Raw genomic sequence first — 8353 nt, forward strand, 5'->3', positions numbered from 1 at the left:
CTCATATCTCTGATGGGGGGTAAAAGAAATTTTGTTGTATTTCATGCATCAAACACTCATTTCTTACATCTTTCAACCTGTCAAAATCTTCCGCAGAAGTATCTTCTAATTTTTAACATTATCAAACTCAATCCTGCATCATCTTTAAACATACTTAGGGTTCCCTTCTCTCGGGATTGATCTTGGAAAGATTATTTTACCTCACTTGTAAAATCTGCTTCCAAGAGATTAAGTGTGCCATGCCAATTCCATACCTTCTTTACCCCTGCACTGTTATTGACTTTATACACGGGTTTTATTCGCCCCTGTGTAGAGTATAACACTGATATGTGGGAAGGCTCCCCACATACAGCTCTTCTCAACAAGGTAAAGTCAAAGTCTTCTTTTCTCATTAACATGCCTCCTCTTGCTGGCTCCCTTCAACGTCTGTCTTATCGCCGCACTGTTGCTTCTTTATCTTTTTCCTGTCGCCACCGGTACTTCAATGGTCACTGCTCCTCTGAACTGTCTGCGTGCATCCCTCCACCACTATGGTGGGCACGTTGCACCCATCTAGCAACAAACTCTTATTCCTTTTCTTTCCAACTCTCTAATCCAAGAGCTAAACGTTACTCCCAGTCCCTCATGTAGGCAACAGGTCAACTCTGGAACTGTGCTCTCTTATCCGTATTTCCTTCCGTCTGGGACCTCCAGCCTTTCTGATGCAATGTGTCCAGGCATCTTGAATAAAACAGATCTTGAATTGGCTCTCTGTTGTCATGTTTTTGCTTTTTTCTTGGAGGGAACAATCGTAAGGGCTTTGGCCTTTGGTCCCTTCTTCCATGCATAAAAGCCAATTATTTTAGCATTATGAAGTGTACATTTTGTATTATGTTCTGCTCCATCAAAACTTACTTCTGTCTCGGTCCTGTACATGTGTTGTAAATATCTCTGTTGTAAATTATTGTAAGTGAAGTAAGGAGATTTGATTCTTTTTTTTTCCTCTCTACCTCTGCATGAACGAACTTATTTTGGTGGGGTTTTGAAAATCTTGGTTATATATCTAACCAGACGCTGATATTCATTACACACTTTAAAATTATTATTTAACTGTGTATAATTTTCTTTTTAATTTTCTGTTTCTTCATATTATTTTCTTTTTCTTGATTATTTTCCTGTTCTTTTTTTTCACTTCTTCTCCCTGTTCTTGCTTTTCAACTCACGGTTTGCAACTTTCACGTTTTTTATCAATTTTCTTTCGTGTCCTAACGTCATAGCTCTCCAATATCTTACTTTCTGTTCACATTATCTAGCTTGTATCCTAACACAATCCCGATTTATTTTCTTTCTTACCACAATTTCGTACCCGCCTCCATCCCTTTTCCGTTCGGGCTGTAGCCCATGTCAAGGAGCAGAGGGGAAAAATGAGAAACTGAATATGCATGACGAGGCGACCTGGCTGGAGGAGACAGTAAAGAATGGGAATTTTAAAAGGCTGAAGGAGAAGGGACAGCGAGGGGGGGAAGGATGGTAAATGTAAGAAAAGTGCAGAAATTGTGGTCACAAAAACTAAACATGCGTGAAAAACATTTCTGAAAAATACCGACTAATAACAAATGGACAAGGAGAGAGATTGTATTTTAGAAGGTGTGTGGATAAATAACTCATAATGTCGGACAGTCAGAGAGCTCTCACCATCTCAACATTTTTTTAATGCATGGAAGTAGAAATCAAAGGCCAGAAGCCCGCAAGCTTTTTCTCTCACAGAAAAAAAAAAAATCAAAACAAAATAACAGAAAGCCAAAGTCTAGATCCGTGTATTTCGAGATGCCTGGACACATTACATTTTAAAGACTGGAAGTCATAGGCAGTAGGAAATTTAGACAGAAGTAGACAGTTCCAGAGCTGACTTGATTCATACATGAAGGACTAGGAGTAACAGGTAACTCTTACAAAAGATTTTGACAAGTCTAGAGGTTTAAGAATTCAGTTTTTGATGGATTAAAAGCAACATGTTTTGTTTTACCCCAATCAGAGACATGAGCCAAGTCAGGCATTCGGTCTGCCATAGTGTCCTTCCTTGTCTGTTGAAGTAAATGATGAGATGGATGCTGAGAGAAGCAAATGGAATGGTGAAGGGTGGCGTCTTCAGCATATGAGTGGATAAGGTTAGATCTACGAGTACAGCTTAGAAAATAATTGGTGAGTAGAAGGAAGGGAGTTGGTGACAGAACATAGCCCTTAGGAACTCCACCATTGATAGATCTGGGAGAAAAATGATGACCATCAGCAACTTCAGTTATAGAACGAACAAAAAGAAGCTGGAAATGAAGGTACAGATAAAAGGATAGAAACTGTAGAAGTGCAGTTTGGAAATTGAAGATCTATGCCAGATGCAACTGAAAGCCTTTTAAGATGTCAGGTGCACTGGCAAAGCTTTCACCAAAGTCCCTGAATGAGGATGACCATGAGTCTGAAAGGAAGGTGAAAACATTGCCAGTTGAGCATCCCTGGTGGAACCCATATTGGCGATCGGAAAGAATGTTCTGATAGTAAAGGTGCCTTTTTTTTTTTTTTTTTTTTAATGCATTATGAAATCTTTACAAATACAGGATAAACTAGATGGGCACCCAGTGAAGCACATCTCTCCGACAAGTGCAAATATAATTTGCACTCTTCATAATGGGTTAGCTTTTCTCATCATTGTTAAGGGTTTCACAAAAAGTGTTTTCCGGATCCAGAATCTGTAATACGATTCGGATCGGTTCCAAAAGTTAATCTCTTCTTCCCTTGTACATGGGCTATCTACCCATCAAATTTTGTTCAAATCTCACTTTTAATTTTTGAGTAGTCTTGCTAACAAACAAACGAACAAAAAACAAACAAACAGGGGTAAAAACATACTCTCCTTGTCAGAGGGAAAACTTGGGCAATAGTTAAAAGGCTGGGAGGCTGGACGAGTGTAAACTTACAGGAAGATATAAAGGTATAGGTTTGCAGACAAAGGCAAAATAGTTTACCTAGGCAGGGTGTAAGCACAGAAGCACAGTTCTTGAGGACAGCAGGAGGGACCACATCCATAATCCTTGTTAGTGCTGAAGCCAGTAAGGGCACAAGTACATCAGTTATGAGTAAGTCATGGGGGAAGGGGGATGTTGGAGGAACAGCATCGGAAATATATATGATGGAATTAGACGATAAAGACTGAGGAAAGAGTTTTGTTTATTACTTGTGAAATAAACAGCTGCAAAGCCAGCAGAGCTGAAGGGAGAACGGACACGTGGTGAATTGATAGAGAGGTTTTCGGCATGGTCCTAAAGGGAACTAGAAGAAACTGAGTTGGAGAGTTCAGAGCCTTTACTACAAATGAAATTATTCTTACCAGTGTGAAGAACAGACTTCCGAGCAGAGACATAAAAGAGATGAGATTCAGGGATGGTTTGGTTCTGGTACTTTTTTGCTGACCTTCTGCTTGTTGTGGACAGCATTAGAACAAGCTTGATTAAAGCACTAGTTTTTCTTTAGTCACAGGATAACTGAAAAGAATGTATGCTTCCATAGCCGAGAGAATAGCCTCCGTAATACACAAGGCACACTCAGATGGCTCTCGGCCGTGGAAGCAATAATCATTCCATGGAAAATAAAAGAAGTACTGCCTGAGGGCATCTACATCAGCAGCTCCCAAGTTCCACAGCTGCTGCGTCATGAAGGGATCCATAGGCCTTTCTGGAGATATAGGACAAGCTAAGATTATACGGCTGTGATCAGTGGCGTCCAACAGAGAGAAAAAATTACTCGTAAGGAAGAGGTCATGTATGTTGGAACTCTCTCCACAGCAGTCAGGGACATGCAAAGGGTACTGTACAAGCTCCTCTAGGTCACTAGGTCACCAGGTGGGTCAGTGAAAGGAGAGGAGAGCCAAAGGTGGTAGTGAACATTAAACTCTACTAGAATGGAAATATCAGAGAATGGAGAAATTGATAGTTTGTGTTCCAACTTAAAAGTAAGATAGTCAAAGAATTTTTCATAATCATCAGAATAAGGGGGTTAGTACACAGCACAGATATATTTATTCAGAAAATGACTGGATTGCCGAAGCTGGAAAACTGAGAATTCGGAAGATTTAAGTTTAAGAACAGGAGCAAGATACCCTGTTGCACACATATAAGCAAAACCTACCTTTGGCTTTGAAGTGCATATACAGGTAAGAGAGTAGAAAGAAACAAACAAGTGTTTGATATCAGCCAGCTCAGACAGCTGAGTCTCAGTAAGGAAAAGATGGTGAGATTTAGAGGAAGAGAGGTAGTATTTAACAGGGTCAAAATTAGAGGAAATGCCACAAATATTCCAGAAATGAACAAAGAGCGAGTCAGAAAGTGGCTCCATGCATATCTCTTGGCTGCCACGAGGAAAGAGGCGGCTAAGAGTGGCTTTTATGCCCCCACCCCCCACCCCTGAGGACTCCATGTCTGGATGCTGAGATGCAATTTTTGCTGATTTTGGAATGGGAAATGTGGTGTGTGATGTGCATGTAGTTTCGTGCTAACAGATAGAGGAAAATTGTATAGGAGAGTATGCTGGCCAACTCCTATGTTGCTGAAATACTGAAAAAAATCAGCAAAGGGGAATGATCAGAAGTTAGTCCCGAGGGCAGATAAAACAGGAGCTTCAGCTCTCCCTGTCATCAGTTTTCCATCCACCTTGGGAGTACTGTCCTGTTCGGCTGGTGCACAGACTACTCACTGCCAGTGATGATCTGTTTATGACACTCGTCCTAGTTTCCCGAAGCCCTTTGGTTACAAGGTCTTGTCTGTTATGTTGGTTCTCTCTGTTCAAGACTGGCAATTTGTCCACATCAGATCCCAAGGGTGGGTTTTTGGCTACTCCCTCGCGTGACATTTCGTAGGTCCGTTGTTGGTAAAACGGGCTCACTTCTCTCAGGTGTCCCTCTCTCTTTTCAGAGCATGTCTCCACTCATGAGGGTTCTGTCCCCGTCTATGCTGACGGGTCTAAGACTGATACTGGAGTAGGCTATGGTGTTGTCTTCCCTTTCTTTAGTAGGGGTGGTACCCTTCCTGGTATTACTTCAGTGTATATGACGGAAAAGACTGAGACTTTATACGCTCTTAAAATCATTTTTACTCTCCCTCAATCTGTTTTTGTGATTTTTGGTGACTCCCGTAGTGTTCTGTCTGCAATGGAGTTTTTAATCCATCCCATCCGTTGGTTTGATCAGTGTTAGAGTGTTTTTTTTTTCTTCTTCTTGGCCGTCGTGGCCATCATGTGGACTTCTGTTGGGTTCCCGCACATGTTGGTGTGGTGGGCAATGAAACAGCAGATACATTAGCTAAAGCTGCGTCTTCTCAACAGCCCCCAACCGACTACCTGCTTCTCTGATGTAACACCTTACTTGTGGTACACAACTCGTACGTGCTGGCAGAGATACTGAGATGGTGTTGCTCATAATAAACTAAATGAAATCTTTCAGAGTGGTTGTGCCAATGGTTCTCCCCTCCGTGCCTCAGCGATTTGAGGTATCTCTCACCAGACTTCGCAATGGGCACTCTTGGCTTACTCACGGGTTCCTGATGAGTGGTGAGACCCAACCATACTCTGAGGATTGCCTTGTTCCTCTTACTGCCCGTCACTTGCTGGTCGAGTGTTCAAGTCTGGCGGACCTACGTAAGAGATTCCTCCAGAGGCATAAGGGGGCAGATGGTACCTGCTGTCTTTCCTCGGTGCTTCGGGGAGCCTCTGGCGATTTTACAGATGTTATTAATTTTCTTCAGGAGGTCGGCCTCATTCCACTATTATAAGTAACTGATATTTTATACTTTTGTTTTGACTCAATAAGATACGTTTAGGTGAAGCTACAGACCTTGTTGAATGTTTTTGGCGTATCTGATGAAGCCAGGATTCCGGGGGCTTGAATGATGAGTGAATGGAAGCGTGGCCCATTGGATTGGGCAAATTTGGGCTGTCTGAACATTGCTACTCCTCATCCTGCCCTTGGTTGCGAAAGGAGGTCCGGATGATGATGATGATGTTATTTTCAGTTTTTATTGCTTGTATCATGTATGAACTTTATAATGAATATGCACTTCTTCTTTGCGGCATCTTTTCCATTGTTGTCAGGCGGCATATGATCCTGGCAGTTGCGCTGCCAGATTTTAATTATTTTCATTCAGTCAACTCACTACCAGTGCATCCTCCAGCAGTTAGTTCCTTTGATAACATAGTACAGAGATCTTTGAAAATTAGTTGATTTGATCTTTAACATGGGCCTACTGTGTGATTAAATGTGCACAACCAAAGATGACCTGCTTCCCAAGTTATGGCTTCCACAGCATGAAAAGTTTGTGTTGGGGGGGGGGAATGAGAATTTAGGAGGGCTACAGCCTTCAAAACCAATAGCTTTCAGCATTACCAGTCTCTATAATAAGCCTATTATATGTGTAATTCTAATTAAACAATGATCACATTCATACTGAGAAAGAGATTACATTGTGGAATATTTAGAAAAGGGGTGGCGGGAACTTGAACCTTTGAAAATCAGTGACGTTCCTCTTATCAAAATTAGTCTATTCAGTGTGCAATATTGCATGACAGAATGTGGCACTGTAATGTGGCACTGTCACAAAAATACATTTTTCACTGACTGTGGTACACTGAGTTGATGGAGACTGGAGAAAGACCTAGCACAGTGAAAACCAACAACCTGTGTCGTTACAAAAGATTGAAGACTGCAGAACCAGGGTACTGTAGGTCCAAGTATCCTAATTCAGCATCGACAAACTGTCGTGCAGGATGGAGTGGTGTCGAAATGAGTAGAATGATTCAAATGTCCACATTTTAATGTGTGGAACTGATACTGGATGAGCCTTTGTAATGATTCATATTTCTTGTCATACTTGTTTTATTTATTTTGTCCTCAGTACATTACAGGAATGATGTCTGTCACACTTCTGTTGCCATCTGCTCTGTTTTTCTTACATAACAACTGTACAGAAAAATAAATTAAACAGTTTGTAATGCTTAAGTATAAGTCACCCACAGCATGCGGCATTGGTCAAAACTCAAAATCCAATGAAGGCCACAGTGAACTGTTTCATGTAAGTTTCATGCAAATGCTTTTATGTAGACGACCTTCCCCAAATATTTTCTTCACAACAGACTCATCTACTTTCCTTTCCACTCGTCTTTGCCATTGGGGGGAGGGGAGAGGTTGGGTACACTTACTGGGAGTGAAATAAACCTCTGGAATCACTCCATAAACCACCACCACCACCAACAACAACAACAACAACGACAACAACAACAACAACAACAACAACAATAATACTACTACTACTACTACTACTACTAATAATAATAATAATAATAACAATAATAATAATATTAATAATGATAATAACTAGAGGGGCACTCAGTGGAGTGCAGCTATCCGACAAGGGCAATGTAATTTCCAAGACACCCTTCATAATGGGTCAGATTCTCTCATCACTGTTTAGAGTTTCACAGAAAAAGTTTTCCGGATCCAGAATCAGTAATATCATCCAGATCGGTCTCACAGGTTAATCGATTGTTCCCTGAGACATGGACTATCTACCCACCAAATTTTGTCCAAACATCTGTTTTAGTTTTTCAGTAATCCTGCTAACAGTCGGACAAACTAAGAAACAAACAGGAAAGAAAACATAGCCTTCTAGTCTGAAAGGATAATAATAATAATAATAATAATAATAATAATAAATTGATTTTTTCCCACATTGATGCTGCCTTTTCTTATTCCCTATCAAAATTAGTCCATCACTCGTTAATTATTGTGCTTACTAGATTACTGTATATATATATATATATATATATATATATATATATATATATATATATATATATCATTCATTGCCAGATGCCATGTATCCCAAACGGGGTGGCCAAAGGCTTAGAGTTAATTGTTTTACAGGGAGGGGCACTAATCCTCCACCAACCCCACTTGACACGTAGGGAGAACGTTATGCCAACAGCATCTGATGTTCCCAGGCGGTCACCCATCCAAGTACTAACCAGACCCAACGTTGCTTAACTTCGCTGATCGGACACAAAGCGGTGTACTCAACATGGTATGGCCATATATATATATATATATATATATATATATATATATATATATATATATATATATATATATATATAATACATATACAACATATATATATACCATTTATATATATATATATTATATATCAATCTGACATTTTTAGCAGACGTGGGGTAATCGTAATCTGTAATCGTATTCGATTGTAATCGACTACAGACTTTTGTGTAATCGTAATCATAATTGACTACAGTAGGTATGCATAGTACCCGAGCTCAC

At 40.3% G+C, this 8353-nt stretch overlaps 1 pseudogene; it reads right to left on the minus strand.

Moving 5' to 3' along the window:
* Window positions 1-7994: 7994 nt before the first annotated feature.
* On the minus strand, window positions 7995-8113 carry LOC145411293 (5S ribosomal RNA; annotated as a pseudogene).
* Window positions 8114-8353: the final 240 nt, after the last annotated feature.

The sequence above is a fragment of the Coenobita brevimanus genome, chromosome 88, assembly GCF_032717465.1.
Source record: "Coenobita brevimanus isolate Jiangsu-jjx chromosome 88, ASM3271746v2, whole genome shotgun sequence".
NCBI lineage: Eukaryota > Metazoa > Arthropoda > Malacostraca > Decapoda > Coenobitidae > Coenobita > Coenobita brevimanus.